Here is a 10,058-nt window from a genome sequence, read left to right as displayed (position 1 = left end):
TTGTACTTGCTAGGATTTTCCCAATGAGGAGCTGAGAGCCCCGGGTCTCCTGGGAGTGTGGACCTCGTTTCTACTGTGGTCCCTGCACCAGCTCTGCCACACCCTGTTCTTCCCATCAGCTTTTCGGCATCCTGTTTAATAAACCTTCCTCCTTGAAGCCTCCATCTTCATCAGTTCAGCCATAGACAGAGACTCTGCTTCTGCTGCTTAAAGCATCTGTCTTGGAATCTTCTAAGCAACCCTGATGCTTTCACCACACAGAAGGCATCCCAAAGCCAGAGGGAGCAGCCTTAGCCTTTTGCTTACAGCTTGGCCACTGAGTTAGAGAGCACCTGGTCCATTCCTGGAAGTGGTTTTTCTATCTGAGCATGGTGGAGGTCCATTCAACCCTTCCCGGGTTCTCTCTTGTGTACCTCTTAGCCTTTCCATGAAACCAGTTCCACTCCTCCACTGTCCCCTGCGGTGGAAGCCGGACACCCGTGGTCTGAGGAGCCCCACTCAGGCAGGCAACCATCTTGGGAGAGCGGTGCCTGGCCACTCCTCTCAGAGTGGAGCACTTAGTAATACATGTCCTTCATGCAGCTGCTGACGTCCTCTTTAGCACAGATGACATTCGTCGAACCTTCCTTCCTCACAAAACCCCCAAACGAGGAAGAAAATGAGGAAGGGCACAGAAGCCTATCCTCTGTCATTTTTTAGGCTGTTTCCTGATGGTGCTCCATCCCAGGGTGCAGCAGGGTGGGAAATGGTTCTCACAGAGTCGACAAGGACTTGTTACATTTTTCTTCTGAGAAGAAAACCTAGGTCCAGAGAACATAAGTAATTTGTTCTGCAGTATTTTTTAAAGATTTATTTTATTTTATTTCTCTGTGTATATGTGCATGTATCTGTGTCTTTGTATGTGTGAGCTCTTATGAAGGCCAGAAGAGGGCATCAAACCCCAATACGTGTGCTTTGGCGGCAAGTAGCTGTGTTTACTGTGTGGCTTCTTCAAGGTCTCAGTGGAGCACTCAAAGTAGCTACGAGCTTAGTTCAAGGCAGCCAGGGTACCAGGGAACGGTCAGATGTCAATTAAGGCATCAAACCACCTCAAACTCCCAGCGTCGTAGCTTATTTAAAGAAACATAAAAGGAGCACTTGCAATAAAGAGACCATCAACACTAACAGTGGTTCTATACCATTTCTAATGCTGAACTTCTGCCTGGATTTCTCAGGCAGTTGTGGGCCCCTTAAATCTCACTTCATCTGCAGATATACCCCTGGGGAACTTTTCTCCAAGGCTAGCTCAGGATGGGGCCTCTCAGAGCCCCTGCAGTGAAGATAATGCTTCTGCTGCAGTAAGTGCTCATGATTTGTGGTAAGGGCCACCCATGCCTTTTGTCACCTTCCACACCTGGATCCCTGGTGGGAGGGGGGGTAAGGTGTTGATTGTGGTCCATGCACAGGAACCTGTTAGATGCTTAAAATGTCATTGGAAAGGTGACCAGCAAGTTAGCTGTTTGGCTTTATAGTTTCTCTGACTATGACGAGGTTAGGAGACCCTCAAGAGATCCAGATGTTGGCTGGCATAAAATAACAATTACATTTGAAAAGAAATAATAAAATGGTATTTTTCTGAGCCGAATACAAGTGAGTCTCTACCAAGAACCTCACGTTGTCACCTTTGCTTGAGGTTCACTACAAGTCTTTAATCCCGGCACTCGGGAGGCAGAGGCAGACAGATTTCTGAGTTCGAGGTCAGCCTGGTCTACAGAGTGAGTTCCAAGACAGCCAGGGCTACATAGAGAAACCCTGTCTCGAAAAAACAAAACAAACAAACAAACAAACAAAAAAGAGATGCACCAGGCTTGGTGTACATTCTACAGATTGTATCCAGTGGTGTGTGTGTGTTTGCGTGTCTGTGTATGTGTGTGTGTGTGTGAGCGCACATGCACCTGCGTGTACAACTTTATGTGTAGCCCGATCTGCATGTGGATTTCAGTACACATGTGTGTGAGTCCATGTGGAGGCCTGAGCTCTCAGGGTCACACCTCTGCCACTCTCCATCTTTCTTTTGCAATGGACTCTTTCACTGACCTGAACTATGGGCATGTGTCACCATATCGGATTCCTCACCTCCACATCAGCCATGTCTTTTTTAATAGTTAATTTAGTTACATGGGAAACTAAAAACAAAATACACTCAGCCCAGATGATCGAGTACTGCATAGGCAGACCCACACAGGCAAACAGGCAAGCTGAAGGTTATTTTTGAGTACCGGATCAGTGCTTGGCAAGGTGGCAGACCAGCATCTATCGTCTGACTTACAGTTCTGGGAGTTGAACTCAGATCCTTCCTGATGCTTGTTCAGCAAGTTTATTACCGACTGAGTCATCTCCCCTCCCCCAAATAACCCAAGAGGACTTTGGCTTCTGGATCTCTCCAGAGACACAGAACATCAACGAGCAGGGATCAAACATGCTTTGGGCCCTCACAGCACAGCTACAGACTCTTAGGAACACGCCATTTAACTTGTAAGATACTGTGGGTAGTTACTGCGGGTTACAGCGGGATCATACGGGGAACTGGCTCCTAGGTCTGAGTCACAGAAGCCTTGGTGTTTGTGGGTTTGTGGATTGGTGTGATGATGCCAGGTTGCTGAGCTTGGGAGGAGGCAGGGGAATGATAGGCAGTGAAGGAAGATACTTGGTTTTGAGTAAGTTCTATTGTGAATAGGAGACAGCAAGGCTGGAAGGCGGCTGGAGAGTATTTTTTAGTCTGAGACAGATAATTAGGGTACCCAATGACAGAACTCATAGTTAGGTCTTTCTATCTCATACTGGGGTTCCCCCAATTCAAGGACGGTGTCCTCTCCATGTTGAATTGGGTCTTATCCAACCTGAGGAGGAGTTCTGATTTCTTTTACAAGTCCACAATGTATCCAGGTACCTCTCTCTCTCCCTTGGGTCTGTTTCTGTGGATTTAAAGGATGACTTCTGCTAGGAGGCAGCTTGAGATCCTGACAGGGAGTTGCCTTGCTGTATCCATGACAACATCAACACCTATACTAAGACTGTTTGACTGTCGGTCACCCACAGGCTCATGTTTTGAATGTTTTCCTCAGCTAGTGCTGCTGTTTGGCGCAGGATCTTTTTTAGGAGGTAGAGGTTAGCTGACCGGAAAAAGCCACAAGGAGCAAGGCTTTGAAGGCGGTACCCACCCACCCCCATCCCCAGCTCCTGCTTCCCTCTCTGCTTCCTGGCCTGCTGTGGTATGAACAGCCTTCCCCTTACATTCTTGCCATTGTGATCTGAGATTCGGTCTGAGAGGGACTCAAACCCTCCAAAACCACCAGCCAAGGTAAACCTTTCCTACTTTAAGCTGTGCCCGTCAGGCAGTCTGTCTCAGAGACGTGGAAACAATATGAAGACATTGTACAGTCACCCCAACTCCTGGGCAAAAAGATGGTTCTCTAATACCAAGTGACTTTTCCCCTTCAATTAAAATACACATCATACTCTCTCTGGTGGCTGGAATGAGCAATGTCCTCTATAGGCCTGTGTTTTTGAACACTTGGTCCCCAGTTGGTGGCACTTTGGAGAGGCTATGGAACCTTTAGGAGCTACAGCCATGTTAAAAGCAGTGTGTCACTGAGGACAGGCTTCAAGGACTGACAGCTTCACCCCACTTCCTGTTCTTCTCTTTCTCTGTCTTTCTCCCTCCCTTCCTCCCTCCCTCCTTCCCTCCCTCCCTCCCTCCCTCCCTCCCTCCCTCCCTCCTTCCCTCCCTCCCTTCCTTTCCCCTCCTGTGTGTCTTTCATGCCACAATGGACTCTTTCCCTCTGGAACTATAAATCAAAATAAGGTCTTTCATTCTTCAATTGCTTTCAGTCTTGATGTTTTATCATAGCACTAGCAAAGTAACTAATAATACTATTACAGTATTAGTACCATACTAATTATTAACTAATTATTTTTATAATTTATGGAATTAAAAACATATAGACAGCCAGAGAGATGGCTCAATGGTTAAGAACTGGTTGCCCTTCTAGAGAGCCTTAGGGGGCCTGACAGCCTCTTCTGGATTCCTTGGCCACCAGGCATGATGTGGTGCACACACACACACACACAAACAAAGCACCATACACATGAAATAAACACATTTTAAAAGCAACATAAAGAACACACTTCTGATTTGTAAAGAACATGAATTGATTTCTTTACACCAAATGGAAGAACGCAGGCGTGAGAAGCCTCCTGGTGTATTATTTTGTACAGGAAATCCCAAAGCAGGCAAACTAACACAGGATGAGTATTCTCGGCATAGAGCCTTTCTGTGTGTTAAGGGTTTAACTGTGCTCCCCTCCCAATTTATATGTTCGAGTCCTCACCCCTACTGTTTCAGAATGTGACTATGCCCATGAGATCCCAGAAGTTGGGAGGTGGAGGCAGGAAGATCAGGGTTCAAGGTTCAAAGTCATCCTTGGCTAGATAGAAACTTTGAGGGCAGCCTGGGCTACATGAGATTTTGTCTCAAAAAATGAGTGACTGTGTTTGGAGGCAAGGGATTTAAGTAGTGGTGGAGTTAACGTGAGGCCATTGGGGTGGGCCCCTGTCTGGAAGCTGCTGTCATCCTATGAAGAGGGGGGACACAGAGGGCAGAGAGTGGGGGGACACAGAGGGGAGGTGGGCATCTGTGAGTTCCCAGGGACCCCCCAGGAGAAGCCCACCCCTTGCCAGTGCACTGCTCTCAGATCTCACATTCAGCCTTCCTGCTTTCCAGACAGGATCTATTTCCACTCCTTATGCTCTCGAGTTTGTGATGCTCTGCTCGGGCAACCCCTGGGAGCATCTTATACTTCTGTGTTGCTCTGGCAACCAGTTTTAAATTAAAGTTGAGCTTGCACAGACTCAGTACACAGCCAGTTTCCAGTTAATACCTTCTGCAATATCCCAAACGGTCAGAGCAGATGTCTGTCTTCGGTCTCTTCCCCCCACCCCCACCCCGAGTGGCTGTCTCCCTACTTTTGTGACTCACCCCTCCCACTCCCCACAGCCGCTACGAGCCATACAGATAAACCTCCTGAGTGCTGGATGATGAGGAGGATGTCCTGGGTTGCCTCTCTGCCACTGCAGTTAGTGGCGTGACCAAAAGCAATTTGAGAAAGGAAAGGGTTTATTTCATCACATAGATTTCAGTTCACCATTGAGGGAGGGAAGGCAGGAGCCTGTAGCAGAAACCATGGAGCAATATTGTTCACTAGCTTCTTCCTCAGCTGCTGGCTTCTCTCTCTCTCTCTCTCTCTCTCTCTCTCTCTCTCTCTCCCTCTCTCTCTCTCTCTCTCTCAGCTGCTGGCTTCTCTCTCTCTCTCCCTCTCTCCCTCTCTCTTTCTCTCTCTCTCTCCTTTTTGCTTCTTTTGAGAAAGGCGCTCTATGTAGCCCTGACTGTCCTGGAACTTGCTCTGTTAGACCAGGCTGGCCTGAAATTCAGAAATTCTCTTGCCTCTGCCTCCCAAGTGCTACCCCACTATAGCTGCTTTTCTTATGTAGCCCAGGCCTACCTGCCTAGAGACGGCAGGGCCCACAAAGGGCTGGGCTTTCCCATATCAACCTATAAGCAGGAACATGCCTACAGATATGCTTGCTTGCTAACATGACTGAGGCAGGGTTCAGCTGACATTCCCTCTTCTCAGGTGACTCCAGGTTTGTGTCAGATTGACAGCTGAAGCTATGACAGACAAGTGACCACACTCAGCTACTGAAGAGAAGATCCTTAGGTTAAGTTTGTTGCTCTGTTAATTAAGACTGATGTCTACCATTGTCCCAATAGCCTTCTGGGCTCAGTGCAAAATGGCAGACTCCCTTTACCACTAGGGTCTCTTTCTCTGACCATGTCTGGGGAACTTGAAACTCCCACACCTCTACTTACATAGCCTTGGTTAAGATTATAGGTCCCATTTCTTTTTTCCCTATAAGAACTCATTCAGCTAGCACCTGAGAGTCCCAGAATACCCTATGTTAATGAAACATCTTGGTATTCTTTTTTTTTTTTTTTTTTTTTTTGGTTTTTTCGAGACAGGGTTTCTCTGTGTAGCCCTGGCTGTCCTGGAACTCACTCTGTAGACCAGGCTGGCCTTGAACTCAGAAATCTGCCTGCCTCTGCCTCCCAAGTGCTGGGACTAAAGGCATGCGCCACCACCGCCCGGTAGACATCTTGGTACCTTAAGCCTTCATCCAATGACCTCTGGCCATTTTGGATGTTCTTATTCTCAGTTCCTAAACCTATAAAATTTTTGAATTACCCCAAGTAAAGTCTGTCTCCCCACAGTTGGTCCGAGTGACGTCATTATTGTACACTCTCACAGGGCTTCTGAACCAAGTCTGTAGTCTCTGCTTCATTTGCCCTCGTGGACCGATATTAGCCCATGATCCCCATGGGCAGGGATAACTTGGTCTTTGAACCGGTGGTCACATTATCCATCATCCTTGAGAAAAATGTCTGTGCATTGAGGGATACTATGCAACCGCACAAGAGTGAAGACTTGCCCGAAGCCTGAGGTCTTACACTCTAGAAGGAATTGAATGGCCTGCTTTCTGCTGTATCCACCTTTTACTTATGTTAACAAAAAATTCTCAGGAAGCAGCAAATCCAGGGATCACCAGGGTTTAGGGGAGTTGGCTACTGAGAGGCAAGACTAGATTAAGGATCACCTAGATCACATTTAGTCTGTAAGCATGTTTGTAGAAGATTGTCTTGATTATTAATTGGTGCAGGATGGCCTAGCCCATTGTGGGGGGCACCATTCCCTAGGCTGCATAAGAAAGCTACCTAAGCACAAACCTTCCGGTTAAGCCAGAAAGTGAGTCAGCAAGCAGTATTCTTCCAGAGTCCTGCCCTGACTTTCCCCAACATTGCTTTGGGGACATGGAAGTGTAAGCTAAGTAAATCCATTCCTCCTCTTAAGTTGCTTTTTGCTCAGAGTGTTGTATCAGAATGGAAAGGAAACTAGAACAGAGAGGACAGGGCAAAGACTGCCTTTAGTTAATGTATGTCCCTCATACTACCCTTTAGTTAATGTATGTCCATTATAGATCTCACCTCTACCTCCCATTGGTTTGGATAGATGGGTTCGGAAGCTTCCTCTGTGGGAGAGTGTAATAGCCTGCCTCCCATCTCCCTGTAGCAGTGGGGAAAGGAAGAGGTCATGGTAGATGAATGTGCCCTGAATAGCCACCAGGCCTGGCCTAATATGTGACCCTAAAATTGGTGATAAAAGCATGTAACTGAAACCGAGTGAATTCAGTTAGAGAGTAACTGCAGGCGTTCCCATTGCTGCAATATGGAACATTCCAGAAGGACCAGACTGCTCACCCAAGAGTGTCACTTTTGGAGGTATGTGTGTGGGAATCCCACACCTTAGAAACAATGAGGTATATTTTTGATTTGAACGCAGAAGCTTCTAAAAATATTGCAGGATCAAAAGTATTGCCTCTAAAAGACTCCTTAGAAGAAGGAGAAGGAAAGCTAGGCTGCTCATGGATGGAAAAATTCCAATCTTGTAAACAGAAAAAAAATGATGAATAAGTGTCTGCGTAGAAGGGAAAATTAGTGTTATTTAAAACAGCCTGCAGGGCAGGCGAGATGGCTCAGGAGGCTAGGGAGCTTATGAGCTGAGTTTGATTCCTGGAACCCACATGGTGGAAAGAGAGAACTGATTCCCACGGTAGTCTTCTGACCTCCAAATGCAGGTCTGTACACAGACACATACACACACATACACACTCACACACACATACATACTCATACACACATATACACTCACACACACATACACACATGCATACACACACACAGAGAGACAGAGAGACAGAGAGACAGACAGACAGACAGACAGACAGGCAGACAGAGGTGGATTCCCGGGATCCCACGTTATGTAGTTACCACAGAGTACCTGCTTGCAACCAGGCTATCATCTCTGCTTCTGGGGGACAAGAGAAGTTTAGTCCATAGTGCAAGAGGGGCCATCTGTCAGTCCCTCCAGGCTGCATGGGCTGCTGAGGTAGGGCTTGATCTGTGGGACCATAGCTCCTGGCCCAACACTACCATTCTGAGCTTTCCTCTTTCCGTTATCCTTCCCTCCCTGCTTTTCTTCTATTTCCCCTTTGAAATGAGAGCTCTCTTTGTATCCCAAACTGGCCTCGGACTGGCAACCCACAAGCCTCAGCATCCTGGGATTATGGGCCTCTGCCTCCAAGATGGATCTTTGCCTCTCTTATCTGTAGCCAACACAAGTTCATTGTAAACAGTGTCTTAACCCCAAACCTATCAACGTTCCTTTAGCCCAGGGTTTAGTGGACAGTTCTTGGCTGATGGTTGCTTGTAAAGATTTCTTCTTCAGTAATTCTCAACCTTCCTAATGCTGGGAGCCTTAAATACAGCCCCTCATGCTGTGGTGACCCCCAACCACAAAATTATTTTCCTTGCTACTTCATAACTGTAATTTTGCTACTGCTAAGAATCATAATATAAATATCTGATATGTGACCCCATATGAAAAGGTCATTTGACCCTCAAAGGGGTCACAACTCACAGGTTGAGAACCTAGAGTCCAGGCTCCTTCATTTTCCTGGCTAGCACCTGTACAGGCCAGGTCAAGCCTTTAGTTACAGATATCCACAGTTCAGACTCCAGGCACTAGAAATTCTCAGGAGAAGCCGGGCAGTGGTGGCGCACGCCTTTAATCCCAGCACTTGGGAGGCAGAGGCAGGTGGAGTTCTGAGTTCGAGGCCAGCCTGGTCTACAGAGTGAGTTCCAGGACAGCCAGGACTACACAGAGAAACCCTGTCTCGAAAAACCAAAAAGAAAAAAAGCAAAAAAAAAGAAAGAAAGAAAGGAAGGAAGGAAGGAAGAAAGAAAGAAAGAAAGAAAGAAAGAAGAAAGAAATTCTCAGGAGATACAATATGGTTTGTATCCTTGGAGAGTCTCAGGGGCACCTGGAAGATTATTTATGCCACCCACACTAGCTGCAGGGATGTCACAGCCCAGTAGATGGCAGTAGAGGACCAGCCAGTCACATCTAATGGGGCCATGCTCTGAGTGGGGCTGATTCTGGGGTTTTTAAATTTGCCTTTTCTCCCATTTTCCCCACCCCCTTTTGTTGTCGTTGTTTGTTTGTTTTTAAAGTTACCCAAGCCAACAACACAGAGAGAGTTTCAAAGCTCTTGAGAAAAGGACAAACACCTTTCCTCAAGAACAAACCTGCAGGTGGTATTTTACCACTTTCAAACTTAAGGCACAAAGGAAAAAAAACCCCAGCTAATCACTTTATATAATAAAGATGTCTGTCCCCTGTGTGGAAAGGAGGAGGAGAAACTTGTTTCAACCATGGATGCTTAAACCACCGTGCAGGTCAACCATTAGGTTTATTCCACAAAGAAATGGGCCAGTGGCCTGGGGCTCTGTGTTAGGAGATTCACTGTGACAGATACAAGAGGAGAGTCAGGCAGGATTTGGATGGGCTGGGTTCCCTCTGGGAAGCAAACAGGTGCTCTCTGGCCAGCGTGAATTTGTGTGCTAACTGCTGCCCACCACACACAGAAACTTCTCTGCTGAGGTCTGAGGACTGCAGCCGCGTCTATGTCTCCCGGGTTCTTAGGTTATGAAATCTCTCTCCCAGGAAGTGGCAAACAGTAAAGGGATCAGAAGAGCACCTGTCCCTGCTTCCTGGGTGCTGAAATTAGAGCATACACCTCCACACTCAGCCAGAACCAAGCATTTAACACACATGTTGGTTTAAATATGTTGATCAGAGAAAATAGAGATCCAGGTATAAGGACTCACATCTGAAATTCCAGCCCTCAGGAGGCGAGGCGGGAGAGTCACGGCCAACCTCGTCTGCCTGGACTACAGAGTGGGATTTTTGAAGGAAACAGAAAAAGGAGAAAGGAATTTTATTTGGAGAGTTATTAGTGTCATAAGCAGACAGGAGCATAGTGTAGCTAGGGTCTGGAAAAAGAGAGAGAGAGAGAGAGAGAGAGAGAGAGAGAGAGAGAGAGAGAGAGAGAGAGAGAGAGAGAGA

The sequence above is a fragment of the Grammomys surdaster genome, unplaced genomic scaffold (assembly GCF_004785775.1).
Source record: "Grammomys surdaster isolate TR1022 unplaced genomic scaffold, NIH_TR_1.0 126313, whole genome shotgun sequence".
NCBI lineage: Eukaryota > Metazoa > Chordata > Mammalia > Rodentia > Muridae > Grammomys > Grammomys surdaster.
The sequence above is the reverse complement of the archived record's forward strand: the minus strand, read 5'-3'. Positions refer to the sequence as shown.